Source organism: Nanorana parkeri, unplaced genomic scaffold, assembly GCF_000935625.1.
Source record: "Nanorana parkeri isolate BGI_ZX_2015 unplaced genomic scaffold, ASM93562v1 scaffold627, whole genome shotgun sequence".
NCBI lineage: Eukaryota > Metazoa > Chordata > Amphibia > Anura > Dicroglossidae > Nanorana > Nanorana parkeri.
Genome location: NW_017306895.1, coordinates 456454 through 481929, shown reverse-complemented (window position 1 = coordinate 481929; position 25476 = coordinate 456454). Strand labels below are relative to the sequence as shown.

General features: G+C 39.1%; 1 long non-coding RNA gene across 1 annotated transcript in view; it reads right to left on the bottom strand.

Annotated features, from left to right (window-relative positions):
• LOC108792309 overlaps window positions 1-25476 on the bottom strand; it is a 482432-nt gene that overhangs the window by 195114 nt on the left and 261842 nt on the right. The window contains exon 2 of the long non-coding RNA XR_001941558.1: window positions 11417-11476. This is a non-coding gene — a long non-coding RNA (uncharacterized LOC108792309). The remainder of the gene's footprint in view (window positions 1-11416; window positions 11477-25476) is intronic.

Below are 25476 nucleotides of genomic sequence, written 5' to 3'. Positions count from 1 at the left end.
GCCAAAGGGAGCCGAAGCCAGCCGATGTACAGCTGAAATCTGCCATGCGCGGGTGAATAGCCAAACGGCGCTCGGCTCCCTTCACTCTGGCTCGGTTATTCACTTGGATGCCTTCGGCAGCTGAGTGAATAACCCCTTTAACATTTTTGGACATGAAAGGTTTTCTTGCTTGTAACAAATGTTATGCCTGCACGTATGTCAAAAATAATGTAAGAAGGAGAAAGGAATTGAAATCCTAAAAGAAGGAGGCAGCCAGTTATTTTTAATGATTTTATTTCTTGTAGTGTGGGTAGTGTACACATTGCAATGACCATGTGGCTCGCTATATGTAAGATGTACTACTAAAAAGTTAAAAGAGAGAATCCAGGAGCAGGTCTATAACAAAGAGAGGTTTTAAAGATCATTTGGCGTGAGGGTTTGCAGTTATGGGGAATGACAAAAATGATCAGACATTGGAGAGCAGGGAACTGGAGACTGGAACTGTCAAAAAGAGAATCTGAGTGGATCTACAGGGCAGATACTATGTTTCCCAAAGGGTTCAACATAGAATTTGATCTTAACTGTTTTATCTCAGATGCTTAAACTTTTATTTTTTTATCTGGTCAGTCATTACACAGGAGACCTCTATCGCTTTCTAATTATGTTTTTAGTGACAAGTGTACTTGTTCTGAGGTTCATCCCAATATTGGTTGAAGACGATCTGTTTTAAACATTCCATCATATTTGTTTTTGCATTATGTTTTTAAAAGGATTTTACACTTTTAAAAACACTAGAGTGGGCTGTATGGTACTAGTGTTGCTTACAGTGTTACCATGGCAACGCACAGCTATTTTTAGCTTAAGCTCCACTTCCTCTGACATTCCCCTGATGAAGTCACATGGTTCCTGCTGTAACAGGCGTAGGGTGGGATAAATAGAGGAATCATAGAGACAATACTGTCAAGATCCACTCGCTGGCTGATTGAAAATGGGCTCTGCCTATCTAGAGGCAGAGCCAGCTATGCCCGCCCCCTCCCCCGTCCGTCCCTCCAGTTGACACTGGAGGATCTCCCTGCAAGAAGATGATCAGAAAATGAGTGAGCGGTGGTATGTTTTTGCTTACTTCCCGATCAACAGAGCTGACATGCAACAGTTTCAATGTCACATGTTGACTCTAACTATGGGTATGAGTGTAACTTACTCACCCCATAGTTCTCATTTAACAGAATTCACCTGGGCTTTGATTCCTAGGCAATTAGTTTGGTAAGTCCAGTCTGACAGAGTCACTGGCACTCTCTTAATTTTCCAGTTGCAGTTTCAATTTTGAATGGTTTTTTGACACTTCAGTGGACACTCCCTAAATGTCATATTTTTTTAATTATACCAATATTTCCAGATGACAAGGTTTTACAGTCCAACAACCAACATATTGAGTGGAATGAAATTATGTTTTGATAAAGAACACATATGATATGAATCGGAAGATTTAACATTACTGATTCACCATCTGTACATTTTGGAATAGACGTGTGTTAACAAACTGAGTGTTTATTCCCTTATACTTTAGGGTAGACATATTTTATGTATCTGATCTCATCAAAGCTAAAGTTATGGAACTTTAAATAGAGTTTAGTTAAAAAAATAAACCAAAATTGCTATGAACAGTTTCTAGATTGCTTTAAAGACCATTTATGATAGCACTGTATAAAAAGTAGCTGGCTTTTCAGGCTCTGCTAAGTGCTGTTTATAACAGCCATTTAGCCAGTTATGAATAGCCTTATTATTAGGCTATGCAGATCCTGAGCTAAGCAGGATTTATGATACAGCTAGAAGTTTTATGACCTTATGTTAATGAAGTATAAATGGATTTATAAATTAACTGTTTTGTTTCTGGCACTGAAGAAATGAGGGTGGCACTGCTTTTGGCACAGTGTCTCCATTTTCCCCATGCCATTTTGGATTCATCAGGCCTCATTATTGTCATAAATACTACTGCAAGGACCAGGTACTACTGGTCTTACCACAGGCTTAACTGGTCAGGACCTTTATCACAACAAAGAGTTAGCATAAGTTGTAAAGCATCAGCTATAGATTCACTGTCACTATATATAAATGTATACACACCCTAAATATTGGCCTAGGTTCAATTGTAATAATAAAGTTCTTCCTCTAGGTGGTAGTGCTGAGAGGGCTGGAGGCTTGAAGGTAACAAGCCCAGCTGAAGCTAGCTGGCTTGTTAGGGCCTCTACAAGAACTCTCAGCCTCCTAACAAAGAATCTCCACCCTGGAACCAGTCTGTGTGTCTAGTGGACTGGGGAGCGGGTACTATTGAGTACTATTCCAGTCATTAAATGTTCTTTAAAAATTTGTAGCAATAGTCTTGCTATAACCTGGCTAAATTATTTGAGGACTCACAGGTAAAGTCATCTGGTCCTGGAGATTTGTTTGCATTTAGTTTTTCTAAACTCTTTTAACCTGGATCCCTGTTAGTCACTGGGGTAACTTTAATCCATTACAGTATTATTAGAATTTCTAATCTGTTTATTAATCAGGGTTTTCACCTCTGTATAATCTGAGTATTTAGTAAACAGTTCAACTTCCCCTGTTCATCTTTTATGGGGCCTACATGTTCTGTCATTACTTTTTTACTGTTTACATATTTGTAAAAAAAAATGTAGGATTGCTTTAAATTTCAATTACTATGTGCGGCTCAGTTTTTTTGCTGCCCTGATTTTGCATTTTTGTTGTATCCCTTGTGAAAGAATGCCCCTGAAGACTCTTCAGGCAAGGATTTATCCACTTTTTTTCTGCATTAAATTCAACAATAATAGTTGAAATATGGCATTGAGGCACCTCAGAATTAAACTCCACCTTAGGAATATCTTCAAGATACTGACATTTGTTAACACATTTTTTAAAGAAATGTTTTTATTCTCAGAAGAGCAATGCAGGTTGGACGAACCATATTACACAGGGGCACTGACAGAACCAAGAATAGTCTGTAAATTAAAGGAAGTGGCCATTATATCTATTTTCATTGTGTAATTCCTACTTTATAATACCAACAGACTAATATTTATATTTATGGATACTGTGAAAATATGTTGGGCCTTTTAAAAAATGTAACAACAAATTATAATCTACAAGGTTATAATAAAAAAAAGCTGGAGACAAGTTTTAATATCCTGGAAACAGAAATCAAGCATTGTTAATCTCCAGCAGTGTATGTCTTGTGTTTTAATGAATATACAGAAGCAGTGGCACACAAATGAGCATGTCTGAAAAGACATGTCAACAAAAACCAGATATGACTATCTTTTCTAAAGGCCTGAGCAAGGTTTTATAGCTCATGGCCTAATATGAATCTGGGCATCACTCTTTAATTGGAGGTCTTCTTTTCTTTCTACAGAAAGTGCAACATAGCAGAAAAATACATGTCTAATTTCCTCAGATCACAGAGAATAAAAATAAAGCAAGGCACACTATGTCCTCATATGCATGTCACCTCACTGAACATCCTGTGTAGTGACAGCTGTGCAGTTTAATCATTGTCTGACATGTGGCAACAGAAGACATGCAAAGGTGTAATTGCAATCCTAAGGTGTTCTTTTCTCCTTAGGATTGCTTGATAAAATAATGATAGAAAGATCTGCAGACTTAGTAACCATCAGAACACACATAAATAATATAAGCTGTTAAGGTATAGAGAAACTATCAGGTGCAAGCAAGAAAAATGTATTAAGGACCCAGCATGCTACAGTGATGGGACTTTAATACATTTTCTTTTATTGATCCTCTACATGCTCTGTCACCCCACCTAGCTACATGTTATGTACAACAGAAATGCTTTAAGGCAAAGTTATTTCGTACATAGATTTTTATGATAGCTTTTAATATTTTTTATTTAGAACACAGATAAAAAAACAAGGGGTTTAAAGTTGGTTAGCTACAAACATATAATATAATATAACAAACTTTAGGGTGATAATTAATGAGTCAGTAAATATGGCACTGACCAATGGAACTTGAGTTTGCCTTATATATCTAGTAGTTTATCTTTAAGTAGTAATATTTAACTATTTAGAAGTTCCTGGCTGTTTAAATGAAACACAGCATAAATAATACTACTTTAGCAAATGAACCCCTCAATGTTCTGCATTCACAGAATATTGTATTGAAATAAGGGATGAGGTTTTGGTTCACAGGTACTAGGGGTCTGTGGTCAATCCTTTGTTTCAAAATTTACGGTCCCAGTGAAATGATGTATACATTAACTTGATAGAATTTTACAAATTATAATGCACTGTATGGCCATTTAATTGTTGCCAGCAGGCTTAGAAGGGCCAATAATAGGGGGTTTGGTTAAGCCAGACCCCTCACTATCAAAGAATGGCACAGAGCAACCATATTGTCAGTGAGTCATAAGCTATAGTATGGAAAGTATAGGGGAACTGACAAACTGCATAGAGGGAGAAACTGTACTTAATGTTTGTATGTTAGCTCTTTAGGCAATTAACCCCTTTGTTGTCTTTTGTTTTGTTCTTATTATTGGGAATTTTTTGTTTTTCATTTTATTTAAAGTATAAGTGTAAGAACAGTGTTCACCTAAGCTACCTCAAATGATGCAGTGCTGATGTATGTAATCCAAGCTAACTGTAAAAGAAAAGCATCAATTCCACATCCAAATATGCACTGCCAGTGTATCCTGTCACTGAGGCTGTTTTTGTAAATTGTACTGTTCCATAACACCACATACAGCTTTAAGGCATCTCCCAAGTATGCAATTTAAAGGATTGTATATGTTTATTGTTGTCTTTAACACCACATGAAAAGACCCTCTGCCAGCTATATATTTTTTATATGCATTGGTTCATATCCTTGTCACTATTGTAGTACCTGCCTCTTACTTTGTTATTCAGAATAACTTTTTAGCATTTTGTGTTATCTGGAATTCCTCCTCCTCTCCTCTTTTAGTACTCTCCAACCTTCAAACCTTCAAGCCCATGCTTAAAAACCACCTCCTCCGGCAAGCCCTTTCTGCATATTTTCTCTTTAATCAGTCATGCTTTCTTGTCTAACAAGGCACACACTGTCGCCTCACATACTGTAATTCTTGCTTGTTTTTATAGTTTATCCTTTCAGATTGTATGCTTCTATGTCAGGGTCCTCTTTCCTAATGTTTCTTGTTATTTCTACATGTTGCTAAGCAACTGTATGTACTTGTCTTTGAAGCAAGTTGTATTTTGTATCACCTGTACTACCTTTCTATGTTATTTTTAGTACTTTGTATGGCAGAGATGATGGCGTTACATAAATCAATAAATATTATTAAAGTATATCTGTACCCAATGATTTTAGCATGCTAGTGTGATTTCAAAAGGTGTTTAATAACTGTCAGGAAAAGTTTAACACCCTATGCATATAAGAAACTATTTATGAGTGTTTTGTCTTTTATTTTTTAACACATTATTACAAATATCAAGCTTATAATATCTTTTTTATTTTATAGTAAGTGTTATACTAAGAGTTTGTAACCTGTAAAAATCCCACTGTCTATTGTACTGCATTTTATAAGGTCTAAAGGTGCCCATACACTGCACGATTATCGTACGATAATCGTATGCGATCGGTTTTTCGTACGATAATCGAGCACTGTGAATGGAGACGTGCGACCGTTTCTACTGTACGGTCGCACGTCTTCTGTCGAACCAGCATGTTCAAAAACCAGCCGGGAATCGTACGATCCTCGGCTGGTTAGAACGGTGCTCGGAAGACAAATGCCGAGCGGGCCGGTGTGCGCACGCGCACACTGCCCGTTCAGCATTGCGGTCATCGGAAGCCCGCCCCTCAGGGGGGCGGGCTTGCGATGATCGAGAGTGCGATCTGCCTGTCCAAGATAGGCAGATCGTACGTTTTTTTAATCCCTGTACAACCATCGCAAGACTAAAGTCTTGCGATGGTTGTAGAGTGTATGGCCACCTTAAGAGTTCAACTGTGTCCTGTTATGTGTGTGTATTTTATAGTACTGGGTACAAAATATTTATATTACTCTTACATATTACAGTAGAAGAACCATTGTTATTTTGAGAACTTCAAATTACCTATAATTAAAACATTAGCTTTAGAAAAATCTACAGCAACAATCAATTGATGTTTTTTTTTTCAGATTGGCTATTTCAAACTTCTAGTATTATGTTTGGCTAGTAGAATAGCTAGTTATATTTTTAAATTAAAGTCACACGTGTAAACTGACTCCGGAAATATATCCATCTCAACTTTAATTTTTCCCAATTTTGAACAGTGTAACACTAAAGCTTATCTAAACCAACAACAAACAACAACAAGAATGTAATATCTTGCAGCTTCCAAGTCCTTAGATGTAGTGGCTGCATTAGTTTTGTTTATTTAGGATGTTTTCCTTTATTTTTGTACCTGGTGATCCTGCCATCAACACATTTCCTGTTCTAGGGTGACAAGGCACACTCATTGTACTGTATCTATGGAAGAACGGCATTGTCACTATAGGACTACAAAACACCTCACCCCTCTTCCCATTTCCATATGGGGGGAGTGATTTTTAGTCCACAGAGAGAACTGAAAATAATGTAATGTATAAGAGTGCTACAAAGACAGAAAGCTTTAAAAGTTAGATTTTTGGCAGGGGCACTAGGCACTGATTAAACAGACATACCACATCCAAATATATTTAACACACCAAAGGAATCAAACAAGAAAAGTTAATTGTTAAGGTTTACATATACTGTACATTATAGAATTCTATTATCTAGAATGCTATAGGAAAAAAACAAGAACAAAAACAAGAATGAAAAGGAAGAAAATAGATTATGCTGTCCTTGGAACTTCCTGAATGATGACACCCTTTTGCACAAGCTCTGCTACTTGTGTGGATACAAGTTTGTTGTAGTAAAAACTATTCTAAAAGTCTGCAAATGAAAAAAGCAAATTGCCTGTTGTATCTTTAAAGTTACTTTTTTTAAAATACATGCAAACCCAATACATTTAATCTCATATAAGCTTTATTATGGTAAATTACTAATTGTTTTCAGTAATTTTAAAGCAGCAATGATAATTAAAAGAATATCTAGTGCCATGAAGGTCTTTGTTCTCTTCCTGTTACAGAGTGATAACCGTTTTTGTCTGTCTTGTTTTCTTGCCTTCATACACTGCCCCACACTTTCCCAATTGACTACAAGCAGCTGTGCCAATGCACATTGCACAGATATGGTCCACTGTTGACACCAACACAGGCATCCCAACTTGAAAAATATAATTTCAGGGAGGTGCCCTTCTCATTCCAGGGAGGTGCCCTCTGCCCACCCCCCACCATCCACACTGAAATTATGGCAGATAGCAGAGGAGCTAATGCTTCCCTTGCTTTCTGCTGTTTTTGTTTGTAATCTGACAGCTGCTGGCATCAGAATTTTTTAAAAAACCTTACAACATGGGAATGAATAGCTAGGCTGCAATTGGCTATTTTAATTTGCAATAGCAGGCCGACTATTGCACCTGCCCACTGCTGCTGTCAATCAGCAGAGGAGGACTGACCTGAAGGAGAACTTCAGGTCCACCACTGCTAATTGATAGCAGCAGTGGGTGGGTGCAATAGCCAGCCTGCTATTGGCTATTGCAAAGTGAAATAGCCAATAGCAGCCTAGCTATTCATTCCTATGCTATCTGTTTTTTTTGTTTTTTTTTTACTCCGATGGCGACCGGCAGCCCCGCTGAACAGCAGGAAAAGATTTACTCTGCGGAGTAAACCTTTCAGGGATGAAATGTTTCCCTCCCGGGGATCAAGGATCCACTATCATATAGCGGAAGACTCCCAGAACCTCGGGGAAAGTTGAGATTTCTGCCATCAGGAAACTCACCTTGCAAAATGTTGTGCAGAAGCTGCTGAAGTGCATGCATGTAGACAGAATGTTTCTGAAAACAGGCTACAGGAGTTCAGCAGTGTGTGTTATCCATGCAATTTTATCCTACTCTCAGTGATTCTATAGGCCAGTTTTCTGGGACCATGCCTGGTATGCTTGAGAGTTTTTTTTATAAATAACTTCCTTGGAAAATGATTTATGAGATAGTTTGCCAGGTCATTTCTTATTGTCCCCATGTACATGGCTTGGGACCAGCATGCAGAATGTCATAGCAAATGTGCATAGCCAATTTGTACACACACTAGTGATAATTTAGACGGGTGTGAATTAACCTACCAGAATGTCTTTGAAATGTAGGAAGTAACCTGAGCACCTGGAGGAAATCTAAACAAACAGAAGGAGCACATAAACAAAATTATATGCAGATAGTGTCCTGGCTAAAGTTTGAACCAAGGACCACGATTCTGCACCACTAAGCCAGACTGCCAACCAGATAAGTAGATGAAAAATGTAACAGCAGATGAAAAAAGATGAATAAAGAATTTTGATGTACCTCTATTTAAGTGAATATCTGGGCAAAAAACATATTCAGTACACCTCTGCAATAAATGCATATTTCCCCATGTTTTGTTCCTTTAAAAAGGCTAAAAAATCTGGGCACCTTGGTTCCCTAAAGGCTGTCCAAACACTGTATGTAGAGAAATGTTTTTTGGGAGATGTGGTTCTGAGGTTGTGCATCTGTCAATCGGAACAGGAAAAATATTGCAAGTCTGATCATAATATCACAGAAACAAGGTACAACATTGCCTGAGTATGCTCTAGATGTGTAACATCAGGACCCAAATTTGTCCTCGGTCATTAAGTCGTGACCCAAGTCACACTGCAATGGAACACACAGCATTGTGGTACCACACTTTCCGTTGCAGACCATCATATTGTGTGCAGGAGGTGCCATTCAAATGAATGGCAATGCAACGCACCTCCCATACCAGAATGCACAGTAGGTGTGATTGCATGGTACAGTGCGTTAATTGCATGGAACTCTGCAATTAACACACTGTTCTAGTGTGAACAGGCCCTCAAAAACACTGACATACATACACAACCACAGACATGATTTTGTTTTTGTTTTTCATGATCCACCCAGTCTCCCTAACTTACGAGAACTGGAGTGGATCCTCAGCCTGGGGTCCAATGTGAGCTGCTGTGCTGTGACAGAGCTCCATACATAGGTGCATCGCTTGTAGAGCTGCTATGCACTCCCTGTAGAGGTGCCGGTAGCCAGAATGTGATGTCACTCCGGTCCAGGCACCTCCACAGGACACACAAGGGAGCTGTAAGCAATGCATATATGGCTGGAGCTCCCTCGTGGCCATACCCCCAGCCCACCCCACCTCAAGCCGACACACATATTTTGAATGGCTGCTCGATGCGAGAACTGAGAGTGCTGTGCTAGGGGGAGACTGAGGAGCATTTCACCTAGAAAAGTGGAAGGCATGCGGCGACCCACTGGAGACTCTCATAGTTTAGAGTTAGGACCGCACTATAAGAGGTGCCTTGGCGCGGCAGTGCGGCTTACACATCCTTTGCAGAAGACGTGTATTCAAACCTCTGTCATTGTCCGAGACTCTCATAGTTTAGAGTTAGGACCGCACTATAAGAGGTGCCTTGGCGCGGCAGTGCGGCTTACACATCCTTTGCAGAAGACGTGTATCCAAACCTCTGTCATTGTCCTGAGACTCTCATAGTTTAGAGTTAGGACCGCACTATAAGAGGTGCCTTGGCGCGGCAGTGCGGCTTACACATCCTTTGCAGAAGACGTGTATCCAAACCTCTGTCATTGTCCTTAGTGGTGAGACAAGTTGTTTTACATGCTAGTTTGTGAGTGTGCCATGATGCCTTTCTACTGTTCCACTGGAGATGGGGTCACGACCCACTATTGGGTCACGACCCATGAGTTGAGAAACAAGGCTCTAGAGGGTACATTTGGTTATTGTCTGTAGATACACTTTAATTCCACAGAGCTATAAGAAAGGAATTGATGGTTTCTTTGTTACTAATGAGTCCTCTGACTTCTCTCAATGTCCTCTTAAATAATTTTACATCAATTTACTGAATTTACTTAATGTGGAAATCAAAGACATAATAATTACAGTTTGTAAAGGCTCTAGACAAAGGCCAGGAGTAATTCCTTGGTAAATACAGCTCTGATTAGAGTCTGTGTGTTTTAGGGACATTGGTTTAAAACTTTCAGTGGGGGAAAGGACTGGTGGAAACTATTCAATGTAGCCCGGTAACCAGTAAAGATTTGACAGTGTGAGTGTCAATATATGTCAGATCTAAGTCAAGCACAGCATATTTTTTTTCAGGTGCTTTTAGAGAATAATGGTTTGTATTTGAGATATTTGAGATGCTTTTAAGAAGCATTGGAGACACAGCAGGATAAGACATGCAGCATTTCTACACAAAGCCAGGGACTGGTGTCTGATTTTCTTTACTTTGTGCCAGTCCTTATAATTACATAGACTGTTATTATTCCCAGTCTTAGCATACTTTATCTGCTGTTTCTAGTTCTAGTCCAAGCACTGCCCATCTGTAGCACTTACAATAGTGTACATAGACACTGTGTGAAAATGTGCTTATCAACAGTGGTAGAAATGATATTTCAATGGCGTTATAATTTTATGAAGTCATCACAGTAATTCTCTGCAATACGAGCAAGAAACTCATTCAGGCTCTAGCAACATCTATTTTTCAAAAGCTAGTTGAGGATGTAAAATAAAATATTAAAGGTCAAGCCGAAATCTAAAATTCTAATATTTGCATCACATCAATGATAGATACTATAGCAACGTTCTTCAGCTTAAGACGTATTCTACTATTAATCTCAAAATGATGTCTCCATTCAAAAGTGCCAACACTTTCTACTGTTCCTCCTGGCAGTGCACTCTATCTTAAACCACATTATTTCCAACAGGTTCATATCCATTTTATTATAAAAAGAGAGAATGTGCATGGTTGATGATCAGCTTGTTAAACTCTAATAATCAACTTATCCTAACTTGCACATGTTTTTAAACAGGCAGGACTTTAAAGGCCCCGAAGGTATTAGAAAAGTTTAAATGAAATACAGAACTATTGTGAACAATTATTTAATGATGAGATGAAATAATGAAAGTGCATTACATGTACATCACATATATTCTGCCCTAGAGCATTTTGTAAACCACTCTGCTAGAATTCAGGAACAAACAATTTCAAGCAGATCTGGCAGAATTTTGAAGGATTAATGCATGCTAAACAATACTTATTACTAATCCAACTGTAGCCAACTTAGAATCTATTAGCTTAGGTTATCTTTTATAGCATAAGAGATACAACATGATCCATTTAATTATGTTTTCTATGCATTTTCCAGTTCTACACACACAGGTGTCATCACTAAAAACTGAGCTCAAAGAGCAAGTCAGTTTTGGTAAATATTAAAATAATTAGCATTTATCTGAATATTGCATACAATAACATACTCAGAATAGGAGACATACCTGCATGCCACTGTTCTCACATGAAGCATTTAGTATTTCATGTAAAGGTAAGTCCTGGCCCTAGTGAAGAAAAACATAGAATAATGGTGTTATAAGTAAATTAAATCTATTCTTATACATTCTTATACATGCTGAACGCCAAGCAAATAGCTACAGTATATTTACAATTGAAATGTATATATGGGAACTATTTACCTGCCAAGGGATTTATAGTTTATCTAATTTTGAGATATGCACAGCCCAGTCAGATCACATATTCAACTGGTGATCTGGCATTTCTCTGTTACAATTAAGCAACACAGGCTGATCACCTTTGCCCCCAGCCTGTGATGTGACAATGAAGGAAAAGAAACAGACTGCTAAAGTCATCATTCTGCTCTGCCTTCTTCTCAGCATGTTTCTTTTAAGCCCATGTGCATGCAGCATATTTGATGTTGAATAGTTGCATTTTCAAGGAATTATGAACATAAGAAAAAATAGATTTACATCCCCACTGTTTTTAATTAATGTGTTAAAATAGATGGAATGACATCTACTAACCAGCAGCCCAAATGGTGCCTAATAAATCCCTTTTGCACTCTCTTATGTTTATTTTTCTGAAAAGAAAATAACAAAATAAATACAACTATTGGTGCTGCTTCATTCCTTCCACAGAGATTTTCCTGAGAGATGACATAATGCAGAAGGAAGGAGGGGGAGCTGCATTTGGATTCATATCCTCATCTCAGGTTAAAATTTGCCCCTTACTGTGCCTGTTCTGTAATTGTGCCTGAGCTCTAACAATACTATCTGCTCAGGTACAAGTACAGCACATGTGCAATAAAAGGGAAGCATTTGACCTGAAAAGAGCATATAAATTAAGTGGCAAAGCTTTCAGGTGCCAACAACATTGGGGTATCAGCAGTTTCAATAGATGATCCTCGGTGCCGGCCCAGCACAGGAAAATAGGTGATATTTAGTGGAACATTAGAATCAATACCTAAAATTTATTTCGAATCTAAGCTTTTAAAAATGGAACATAATGGAGATAAACAAATGTGGGAACCTTGCAAAGGTCAGTTTGTCTTTTTTTGCTGGAGAGACCCTTTAAGTAAGTTTGTGTAATGCAGTAACATTAGACATAACACATGCTTATAATTGATTAAAGGTACACTCCAATTAGAATAAAAACAGGACCCCTAAATGCACACAGGGATTACATATATCTGATCATTAATTTATATTTTTCATCCAAGCATACCTACAGTACATTAGATTCCTTTTTTGTTGGTAATCTGGCAACCCCTTTTCATACCTGCTTGTAGTGACCTACTTCCTACTTTGTCAATGGATCCTTTCTAAGTTTAGAGGTGTTGTTGAATCCCAGCCATCAGATTCACAACACATATCCAGTGAGGTCTCTGGTATCTGGCTCCGGTGGATTACACAGAACCTTGATTAAAGCAATTATTTCACTAAAATAAAAGTGCCAATAAAAGACTTCACTGCAAAAAAGATAGGATAAGCCCTTCTCTCCAGCAGCCCGTACTGCTGAACCCTGCTGTAATCAAGATAAATTATCACCAAAAGACTCTTCAGAAACTGACACTTCTGAGAGTGTTAGATTCTAGCTGACCCAATGGAGGTGTGGTTTCTCCCACTGACCCCTACATCACTACTGTGTTGGTTTCTGAAGAGGCCTGTTGGTGATTTATTTTTAATATAGCAGTTTTCTATGGTGTAGGCAATAGTAGAGCTAACAAATATAAACAACCAAGAGAAAACTAATAAAGTGCAGCCTTAGCGGATTACCCTGTTGGTCTACCCCCTCTCAAGGTGTTTATCGAACTAGTAAGCAATAAAAGAACAACCTAGTATCAAGACTCACTCAACAAAATTCCCTATTCTGCTATAAATAAACTGCCATTCATTCAAATGAAGGATAAGCTTCCCTGTTCAGATAGAACAAAATATAAGATGCATATAATTTCCTACAGCTAGCTTCAAGGGGACATAAAAGACCTGCTGTGCAAAAAGCAATAATACACAGTATCAAAAAGTATACAGAATTTGTTCCAAATTACTTGTGTTTCCTCCTGTGTGGGCTCTGAGCAATCACCCATAACTGCAGTCTGTAGATAGTCCAAAGTTATAGAGTTCCAATATCACCCCTCTTAATCTCTCTTGCAGTCAATAAACAATACTGTGCCATTTCCCTGCAGCACAAACAGCACACCCACATGTGTTTCCTGTCCAGTCTCACTTCACTCTGTGCTTAGTGCAGTCAGTAAAGTATACAATACCAGTATTATGCAACAAGAAGTATGCTCCAGCTGAGGTATTTACTATCTTCTTTGCAGGCACATTATTTTTTGATACTTTAATTTTAGAGACACAGTTGATTTAAGATGCATTAGGCTAAATTTACACAGCTAACTCATTAGGATAAGGGTAATTGATTTTTAAAACAGTAACAGATATTTACCCCTGAGTTGAAAATAACAACTACATGGCTGAAAGGACGATTCTTATCTATGCTGTTTGTGTTTAAGGTTTGTGAATGAAGTCTATTGATATTTCTGTATTTAACACAGCTGCAGTGTTTCTGGGTATCATTAGCAGTTCACTGATTGGGTTCACTTGCCTAGAATTGATTTTAAGCTGGCTGTTCGTGTAAAGTCAATACACCTGCCCACAGGAAGCAATTCTCCAAATTTGCTCAGGGTTCTTTGATGACTTGCAGGGCATAGCTATATTGTGTTACTGACAAACCCAAGTCTTCTGTTTGGTAACTTTAAAGCCTAATTGAAATTTTAGTTTACATCAACTAAATACATTCCAGGTGAATAAAAACAGAAAGTGTGCAAAGTATTATAGTTTGTTTTCTTTACCAATCAGCTGCATCCTGAGTAGAAAAATCCTTTGCCCTTCCAACATGCTGTAGAGCAGGGGTCCCCATAAGGTCGATCGTGATCTACCAGTCGATCGTGTAGCGATCGTAGATCGTGATGTCCTCTCCTCCCTCCAGTGGGGCTTCTCTGGATCCTCGCTGCTCTCCCCATCCGTATGCAGCGGGGATCCAAGAAGAAGTGAAGGAACCGGGGGTGGGGGAGGGCAGAGGATGGAGCCACTGTCACAGAACTAATGCCGAGCGGTGAGGAGAGAGAGAGAGACGCTCGGTCTGAATCTAACAGCCGGCGCCTCTCTCTCCCCTCACTGCTCAGCCTTAGTTCTGTGACAGCGGCTCCGCCCCCTCCCCCGCGGCTGAAGTGCTTCCTGTCGGATCCCCCACTGCCTCTGCCCGGGAGAGCAGGGGGGATCCATGGGAGAGCCCCCGTGTGCGTGGCCGAGCGGCAGAGGATCGGTACATATCAGTGATATGTCCTCTGTGCAGGACAAACACTGGAGAGTCACACACAGTAAAAAAAATAAAATTAAAATTAAAAAAATAAAATAAGAAATAATAAATATAAAATAAAAAATAGTAAAAATGTAAAAAAAAAAGCCTGGAGGCAGGGCGCTGGGTGACATCACACGCCTGTTGGGGGGCATTTTTTTTCTTGCCTCAGGCACAAAAGGAGCTGGCTACGGCTATGCTCCCACGGTGCTCGTGTGGCTGCCTGCTGAATGTGTTAGACGCTGCAGATGGAAAGGGGCAGGACACCTCTCCCCATGTGCAATGTTGGCCACACGAGCACCATGGAGGAAAAGACCCTGTGACCTCTAGGACGCACTGTAATGTAAGCCTGCTGACTCCCTGCATTCAGGGGTGGGAGGGAGTGTGGGGTTGTACTGAAGTCATTGGCACCGCAGACATGCCCCCTGCCCACAGTGCGATCGCCCAGAACACAGGCACATTAGTGCCTGCATTCCGGTCCGGTGCGATCTGCAAAAATAGTGCTCGCAGCATTTTTGCGGATCGCACTGGACTGGAACGCAGGCACTAATGTGCCTGGGTTACGGGTGCAGGCGATCGCACTGTGGGCGAGGGGCCTGCCTACAGTGACATTGACTTCAATGCACCGCCACGCCCCCTCCCGCCCCTGAATGCAGGTGTTTTTTCATTGGCAGATCTCATTGAGCTCGTCATTTGAAAAGTAGATCTCTAGACGTAAAATTGTGGGTGCCCCTGCTGTAGAGAATCATCCCTGCTCACTATGTGTAAGCAGTGATTTCTCTGCAGAGGTTCAACATGCCCCAAGCTGACTCAGAGCTATAGATCAAGCTACAGCTCATGCTTCCTGCTGATTGGCGAGCTCTAGCTCTGACTTAGCAGGACAGGGGGAGTCAGACTTCTGCAAAAAAAACATTGCTTCCACACAGAGAACAATGGCCACATGATGGAGGACATCAAAACTCACTAAGTAGAAGTACACTAGTGCATACAGGCTGCTATCAGCACTGCATAATGTTTGCATACTTGTGATCTTCCTCTATATACCAGGTGTGCTGGTTTTGGTGTGGAGCATGCTTTTTCTAATGCAAATGAAAAATAACAAGTAAAAACTAGTAGCTGATTGGCATATTATACGCTAGAGTAGCAAATTGTGAAAGTAATCTGGCACATCATCAGCAAAACAGAAGTGTGATTATTTGTTTATCTCTAATTATCCATAGTGTCATATTACCTGAGGTTTCAGTGATTTTTCAATGTGATTAGATACTGCATTACTAAAATCTTGCCAAACTCTGTGTTTAAACACATATTTAAAAAACTGTTTTTAATTCTTTTGGTATCAGTTTGTGCCTGTGTGTCTTCTTAAATTATTAAAATGTCAGTGGGTAAAATCAGAGGCCATTGTGTTCACAGTATTCTGAATTACCCATTGTTTCAAATAAATAACGTAATCTGTAAAACAATACCATAAAGACATCAAATAAACAATGCCAAAACACTAAATACTAATATTCCAAGTGATCGTTTGCAAAACAGCCTAGTCAGAAACACCCTGTCAATGTTTGTGCAATTTACATAAGTCTATGTTGACATTTTGTCATTATATTGACATATAGTGTAGCAGTGTATTGTTCGTCATATAAAATGCTGTTTTCAGGCAACAAAAACAAAGTCATTGAAAAAAGAGTCCCTTTTTCTTACATGGTTATGTGTTTGATCTTCAGTATCGAATGTGACTATATGTTCTATTTATTTTTATGCTCTTAAATATGTGCTATTGCTTGAGATATATAACATGAAACGCCCAATTTTCAAGCACAGAGCCATCTGTCAATTTGAAACTTGCTTTACACAACATTTGTGAACTGTATAGCTGAGAAAAAGTAGGGCTGTTTAGTAAAGCATAATTTTGCTAATGAAGCACCTTAGAAATCCTTGCACATTCTTCAGCCCACAACCTTCTGTATAATGTTGGACAAGTGATATACATACATGTCATGGTGATGCCGTCATATAATGAAGCTAATGGCTCCCACAATCACCACAATAAATTGCTCAAAGTCATAACTTTCATAATGTGGAAATTTTTCCTAACCACATTTAAAGACAGAGGGAAGCTTAGAAAACATTTATTCCTTCCTCAGTTCCCTTGTGTGACTTAGCACTGTGTAGTTTTGCAAACTATCAGACTCTTTTAATCCTTCCCCTGTCAGAACTTTTTTTGCACACGTGATATAATCCACTTTTAGGCCTGAAGATTACTGTGAGTTATATATTTCCTGAAAACACAGTTCATGTTAATTATAGTGCCCATAATTAATATAAAAGATGAGGTTGTGTCGAGTAAATAGATACCCAAAATGCCCAACTTAAAAATTGCGCGGGGGCGTGAAACGGCGACATAATACAGTACCCCAAATTGTCCACAAGCAACACTTCAAAAGCCTGTACAGGTCAACAGTTTAGAGTTAACTGAGAATATTGGACTTAGAATTATAGCTCTCACTCTGGTGCATGTGGCAATACCTAACATGTGTAGCACAAAAGTAATTTTCATAAGTAGGCGCACCCAATTCAGGTTTAGGTTAGTATGTGCTCGTTCATGGGGGTGTAAAACTTTTTTTTAGTATTTTTACATTTGTTTTATTTTTGAAACTTTTTTTTTACTTCACTTCATTGCTATCACATAGGGAGCTCACAAGCCCCATATGTAATAGCATATTTGTGGTGACAGGTTCTCTTTAAGGTGACATTAGGGATTTTCTAGACTGGGAATGACAGCTGAGGAGCTGGAAGTGATGCAATTAGTGCTTCATTCAATCTGGCTTCATTCAGCAGGAAGGAGCTCAGTGAACAGATGTTCACTGATCTCTCTCCCAGCTTCCTGCAAACACCCAAAATGCGTCCTTGTGGCTTGCCTTTACTCTTCGTATAATAAAAAACATTGATTTAGAAACAAAAAAGAATCTAAAGAAATAGAGGTTGTTAATTTAGTAAAGTATGTGCTCATTTTGCAAAGTGAATGTTAGTAAATACAGGGAACCTGTGTTCCCTCTGAATATCCAATGACATACTTCCTAACCTTCTGAGATGGGAAAGAAGAGCACGTAGCAGAAGACCATAGGACACTAAAGTGCCACAATGGTCACTTTTTTTACTGCTACTTTTCTTTTATATCAGCAATTAAAATGTACTAATACATTAATCCAATTGATGGATGAAATGTTTAGTGCAATAAAAGTAACTGTGACAGATAAATAGTATTTATTTACACAGATCATCACAGCAGAGTTTTAGGAGAAACATTAAATGAGGGATGAGGGACAGAGAGATTTGGTTTTTAAAGAGGAACAGTGCCTCAAAATGAGGGATAGTTGAGAGATATGTAACCATGTATGAGGGAAATTCGATAAACAGTATTTTAGGTAACATGGGAGCTGTTGATTGAAGTGGCCACCACATCACTTTGCTTAATAAGCAATAAACAGTTTGTAATCCTTTAGTAAGTCAACCCTGAAGTGTATATAGGTTTGTTAAAAAGCATTTTAATGCAAATGTATGGCCTTTTGATCCTTTGTTTTAGATACATGTTGATAGGAGATGATTTATTAAAAAGTATTGTGATCAGGGTTTATCCCTCCCTATAGTAACGCCTTAGAATCTCTTGGGTGAGATCCCCTAGCTGACGATCTTGCACTCCTTAGAACCACTCGACCTTATTTGCTTATCTGTTTGCTTCTTGATGATGCCAACAATGTCATTCTTTTTTTTTTGAGTACTCAGCAGCCCTATGTCATGTCATGTGCTGTGTATTGTATTGTTTTCTTTTGTTCTTTGACAAAACCTTCATAAAAATATTGAAAATAAAAAGGTATTGTGGTCTCAAAGCCTGTGCTTGGCAACCTTATTGTAGGTTTAAAAATCTACTCAAACAGGAATATATAATTGTTACAAATACTTTTTGGGTTAACAAAAACACAAAAAGTTGAAACCCTAAAAATAAATGTATCTTATGATTTCCCTTTTGTTCTCCTAAATATACCATTAAAAAGTTTTATATCTGTTTGATACGTTTATAAAAAAAAGTCTATTTTGCCAGAAATCTTGTGAGCTGTTAAAGTGATATTAAAGTCGAAAGGGTTTTACGCTATTTTAAATGCTGATAAAAGCACTTATAATGGATGCCACTCCTTGATGTTTAAAAGTTTTAGTTTCCTACACAATCATCTGATCCCCTGAGCACTGGTCCTGACGTTCTGTTTTAGAGTGTCTCCTTTGTCAAGCAGTCACTCTTGTGTGTGTTAGTAAGCTGCGTGTGTCTCCACAAACACACAGGCACAACAAATCAAGCTACTCCCATCCCCCTGGCCCCCTCTCCTCCCTCTGTCCTTCTCCAAGCTAGTAGATGAACTGTTGCTGGAGTCTTCATTGTCTTTTGTGATCTTGTACTGGACAGGAAATTTAGGAAAGCTGAGCTGAGAGACTTGGAAGCAGAGGTTCAGAAACATGATGACTGCATTTGGGCAAAAATGTAAAGCAATGCTTTGCTGAACAATGTATATTTGTTTGATCTGTATTCATTATTGAAAAAACAGTTTTAGAGTTTCATACTACTTTAACTTGCTGTGTGCTCTGCCTGTGCTGACTATTAGCAGCTACATTGTTTTTAGTGTGCTCTGAACACTACAAAAATCCCTGTGTTGCGGACAGTAGGAGAAGAGCAGGCTTCTGTGTTCCTATTTTGTTTCTGTTGTCCTGATACAAAAGGGTGAAGGAGGGTTGTCACCCTAGGATTGAAAGTATGTTACTGGAAGAATCACCAGGGATACTTCCACAAAGAGAAAAATATATCAGATGTTTGGGTTTAGATAAGCTTTAAGAATTTCATATGTAATCTAAGACTAAATATCTGTGTAAAATGAATATTTCTATTTATACTGAAACTGTTTTTATATATCTGATTTCACATTTTAAAAGGAATTTACAGGATTGTGAATTAGGCCATTATGTTGCGTCTCACTGTTATGGCTTAAGGCCTGCTTAAGAAAAAAAACTTTGGTCTTTACATGTTAGAAAGGTATATTTTCCACATAAAATGTCGAATTTGTAAGAATTTCCTTTAGGGTTTTCAGCGCCAATGAGCAGTAGATGTGGTCTTGAACTGACTAGTGACATTTGTATAAAGATAATACAATGCCCCTGGTTTAATATTAAGTTCACCTGATATTATGGTGTAAAAAGACCTTTCATTAATGGGCCAATAAATGTAAAATATGCATTACCTTACACAAACATTTATATTAGAAATAGGTTATTTAAACAGTCATAAAAATGTAAGTCAAAGTCGTCATTTTATTTCTTCTGCTGTAGCATGACAAGTTTAGGCACCCATTCATCTACATTGTATAAAAAAATATAAGTGCTCATTCTCATAAAGCAGAACCCCAATAAAAAAATAATAGCCCATTACATTTTCTGCAATATTTACCTTTATTCCAAAGCTGCCCCCAGGTACTTCTTTTGCACCCGTAGATATAATCAATTTTCTGACTTGGTGGCCAGCAACATTTAACACTTCCTCTGAGCTCAGGCTGACATGAACCCACCCCATGTCTATGACTGGATAGTAAAGGATAAGTAGCAAACTGATTATATTTTCTGTCACTCTGCTTTCTTCTCATAAGAGTATGCTCCTTGTCATAAAATTAACTGATTGGCTTCTTGTACTGCTTCTTCCTTTCCCATTCTGATCTCTGCTCTACAGAGATTGCAAGAGACTGTTATCAGGTCAAATTCAAGTGCTTACGTGGCTTGCACTTGAAAAATAATGCAGTAAATGGTAAGTAATATGGAATACCTTTGCTAATCCCATGTGCACTACAAAGCCTAGCTTGGGTTGGAACAGTGTTTACCACTCCTATCAAACGTGAAGCATATACCAAAATGGGGATAGGATTTAGGAAGGCTAGATATTTCAACATCGTCAGTGTGGCACATGTACTTGACACTAATGAGAGTTTTAAAGTGATAAAGTTAGTAAAATCTACAACAGTTATTATACTTAAAGTTCAGGTATAGCCAGGTAGTATAGCTAGTAGGTTATTGGAGCTCCAGTTCCTTTGTCACTTTTCTTGATCCAGCCTGCTAATTGGACAATTAAGTGTAGAAGCATGCTAAAGAAGTCATCCCTTTATGCACCACTCCTGTGGTCAACAGATCACAAGCATTGTGCATAGCAATAGATCCCTGATGGACTCAGTGATGACTACCCCCCTACCAGGTACAGCTCTGCTGTGCAGGGAAATACAGGAAGTTATTAGAAAATGACTACAGGTTTAGCTGTATTTACAAAGATGCAAACTTTTGGGACCATCTTTCTGAAGAATAGATAAGGAAGGTGCAGAAAGCTTGAAACTTTAAAAACTTAAATTAGCCAAAAAGGGGTGCCACCTAAACTCCAAACTTTTAGCAATAATTTATGGCTAACACAGTACAAGACTCTACTGCTGTAGAGCTAATGTAGCTTTTTTAGTAAATGTAATTTGAAGGGTGAATCAAAGGGTGTTTTCTATTTCAAAATGTGTCTGGAGTCTCTCTTTAAGCAAGCTCATAATACCCATCACTTCTAATTTGGGGGAAAATATCTTTGACTATTTACCTAACCTAAACATCCATACCCTTGTTCTCTTCTTCTTGTCTGTGTTTGTATGCTTGTGTAATTGAGATTCCCAGTTCAGTAATCATAATGCAAGCAGTCAATAAATGAAGAAATAAATAAATAACTACATTTAGTCATGGCAAATCATACATTATTTATTTTTTCAAGCACTGAAAATACATCTGACTCCACAGTTGTTAGTAAAACAATAGAAGTGCCTTGTACTTTTCAGTTTTGCTGACATACAATGTGCTTTGATCACAACATCATGTGATCTAGTACAATGAAGAATGCTCCCGCACTTATTTCTTATAACAAATACAGCTTGTCATAGGTTTTCACCTGCACTCTATAAGCAGAGTGTTCAAACAACAAGTAACATAAAACTAGGACAAAACTCATTAGAAGCTAATTTCTTCTCAGTACAGGACACAGTGCTAGCGATAATGAGAAAAAAAGAAGAGAAATGATAGCACTAGAACTCCAGAGAATATTAACAAGGGGATTTGCATTCAGTGACAGATTGAAAACAAGTTTACACGTTACATATGAAGGTCATTCCGTCTGGAAAGTTACTTGCATATGATACCTTAGGTAGAGAAGAAATTAAAGAAATAAAAACCAATGGATTTCTGATGTATCACCTACATTTATATCTAACTGCAGACCTAACTGTTTTTTTATCTGCAAATCTAGACTTTTAGATAGACACAGAAGTTTATGTAATAAAGGAACAGATAATGTTAATTTAGCAAAACATGTTTTTTTTAGCTTAGTGAATAAAGAGAAGCCATGTCTCTTTGAATATTCAATCATGACTAAGGGCTTTGCTTTGCATGAGATATCCCAGTTAGCATTAGGTTAATATACAGTAGGTGAATACTATTGGGATACAAAATGTATACACTTTTTGAATCTTATCATTTATATACAAGAATGGAAGAGTATGAAAAGTTTTAAAATGGCTCTGGGGCAAAGCGGCTAACCTCACTAGCAAAGTGTATAAAAATATTTAGGATTTATCAGTTAGATTTACTAATTGTTTCATTGGTAATTTATGCCAGGACTTTATATATTTTGTCAAGGTAACTTGGTTGTCTTATTTTATACATAAAGTGTGTGAAGTTTATTTATATTTCAAATGCAGAAAATTAACTCCTAGCTGCCTGCAGGAGCAGGCCCTTTTCATGGACCGTGATGACAGAGCCCAGTAAGAGGGGCTCCATTTATTCATTCACTTTGTGATTGTCTCCACAGTGTTGAAATTTTTTGGAGCCCTACTTCCCAGCTCACAATCATTAGTATTTGCCTGTGTGCCATCAGTGACATGCATAGTTGTGGGGTTGTTATCTTAACCCTCCCCAGGACAACACAGCAGCACATTTATGCAGCAGCTGGCCATTAAGATTCACCAGCTGTATTGCATCATATATGCATTACACTGTCATTAAGGAGTTACTATTTAGTGATGTATTTTATCAAGGTCACCTATACATTATATTTTATATAGAAAGTGGATAATGCTCATATTTCTATTTTCTTTATGTCTTTTGTATAAAAAATATATGGACCTAGATTCTTAGGGAGATCGTATGCTTCTTGTCCTATGTACCAAAAATGGTTTCTATCTTCTGTCATTAATGTTTCTGATGTTTGCCATTTGGATAAAAGAGGAGGGGCAAGGTTAAGGATAAACCATCTATAACGCATGAGGAGCAGGTTAGAATCTATGCTCCTGAAGAAGTCAGAAAAATTAAACACATAGGGCAGGATTTACCTAAGTCATGCCGCTGCACGCTGGCTACAGGCGCTCTGCTGATCCAAGGTAGAGGAGGTTGCTGGAACTGCATGATTGCAGTAGTACAGCCTTACAAACATGCCTTTTATAGTTAGTGCAGCTTGTAAAGTCTGAGAATGTAAGTCCGATTGTGCTACATTGTTTTAATTTTTTTTCCAATAAATACAGAATTACACTATATTGAGTTTCCTGGCCATATCCATGGCAGCACTGACAAATGGGTTTAGATACAATTACCCCTAGTTAACAGGAACAAACGGGTTAAAGTAAGACATAACCCCCTCCATAAAAGCCCCTCCTCCTGCTGACTCCTTCAGTCTTTTTTGTTCCTGTCCCCCCTAGGACAGGTTTGTTCCTATGTCAGGAAGTTGGTTTTAAGCAAATATGTGAAATATGTCCTCAGGGGAGTTCAGCCTCTCTCCCCTGAGAAGTCCCGAGACTCGGCCCCGAGCAAGGGTGTCCCCTTGGGGAAAATGGTCATCCTGGACTCTGCAGAGGTAGTAGTCCGGAGGGTGGACGTGTGGGCAATGCGTTTCCCCCTTGCCATGTTTATCCGTGCCCTAATGGCCTCTGCTGCTGGTTGGAGTACACACACCTGCTGGATGGAGCTCTGTCCCGGCTGTCAGTAAGGACGGAAGGCCACGCCAGAATAGTGGTTCCTTTCGTGACTCCAGATCCTACAAACCTGACAGGGAGTCTAGTCGATCATGACCATGGAGAGGAGGATTTGGCCCTTCCAGAAAAGAGGCAGAAATTCTAAAAACTTTGAGCCAGAGCAGACCTTATGAAGGTGTTGATCCCGGAGACATGAGGGTAGGTGCAAGGTTACAACTATTCTCAAGTCTCTGGATGGATACAATATCAGACGCTTGGATGCTGAACGTAATCATGAGGGAATGAGAACTGGAGTTCCGAACCTTTCCACCAAAAGGCAGGTTCATAGTGACCAAACTCCCCGGGGATTACCTGAAGAGGCAGGCTATGTTGAACTATGCATGTTCCCTTGTGTTCCAAAATGCCATATCGGAGGTACCCGGGTGTCAACAGTTCCAGGGATTCTACTCCCACTTATTTCTAACTCCCAAATCAACAGGTGGTTGGAGGCCCATTCTGGGTTTGCACCAACTCAACAGATTTATCTGAGTCAGGAAGTTCCGAATGGAGTCCCTCCGGACTATAATATAAGTGGTCTGGCCAGATATGTGGATGGTGTCTATAGATCTGAGGGATGCATACTTCCATGTTCCCATTGCCCCAGATCAGCAAAAATTCCTAAGGTTTTGTGTCAATCACCAACATTTTCAATTCAGATCAATGCCATTCGGGCTCAGCACCGCTCAATGGAACATGAGGATTGTGCAGCATTCCTTTCTCCAACAATACAGGTTTTAAGACAAGAAACAGTGGATCCGCATTTCTCACAGGGTCAAGCAGTTCCTGAGATTGTGGTCCCAAGAAGGGAACTTGCGGAAAGGGTACCCATTGGGGAGCATTCCATGGGTTACTATTATGATGGACGCCAGCGGTTCAGGGTGGGGAGCCCACTTGGACAGCCTATACACACAGGGAGTGTGGACTGGGAGATGGAAGAACGCATTGTCCAATCTGTTGGAATTGCAGGCAGGGTTCAAGGCACTCCGCCATTTCCAAAACCAGATACAATTCAAATGGGTTTGAATAATGGCGGACAATGCCACAGTGGTATCGTACATCAACCACCAAGGGGACACAAAGAGTTGCAGCATGATGCGGGCAGTAGTTCCTCTCTTGATGTAGGCAGTGCGGAATGTGCTGGGCATGAGAGCAGTTTACTTGCCGGGCCCAGAGAATCGAGTAGCAGACTTTTTGAGCAGGAATCAAGTAGATCCCACTGAATGGTCTCTCTCAAAACAAATCTTCACCAACCTGAGGTGGAAATGGGGAAATCCACAGGTGGACCTGATGGCATCCCACAGGAACTGCCAAGTCAGCAGGTTTTTATCAAGGAGATTCGATCACATGGCAGAAGGCCAAGACGTTCTTTCACATCCATGGAATTACGAACTGGCATATGTTTTTCCCCACTTTGCCATGATCATGTCGGTGCTTCAAAGGATACAGAAGGAGAAAGTAACGGTGATTGCCATAATCCCCTATTGGACAAGACAACCATGGTTTCCCCTTCTGATGTCCCCTTCCTCATGTTTCATTCAAGAACCATGGCAGATTCCAGTCACGCCGGATATCTT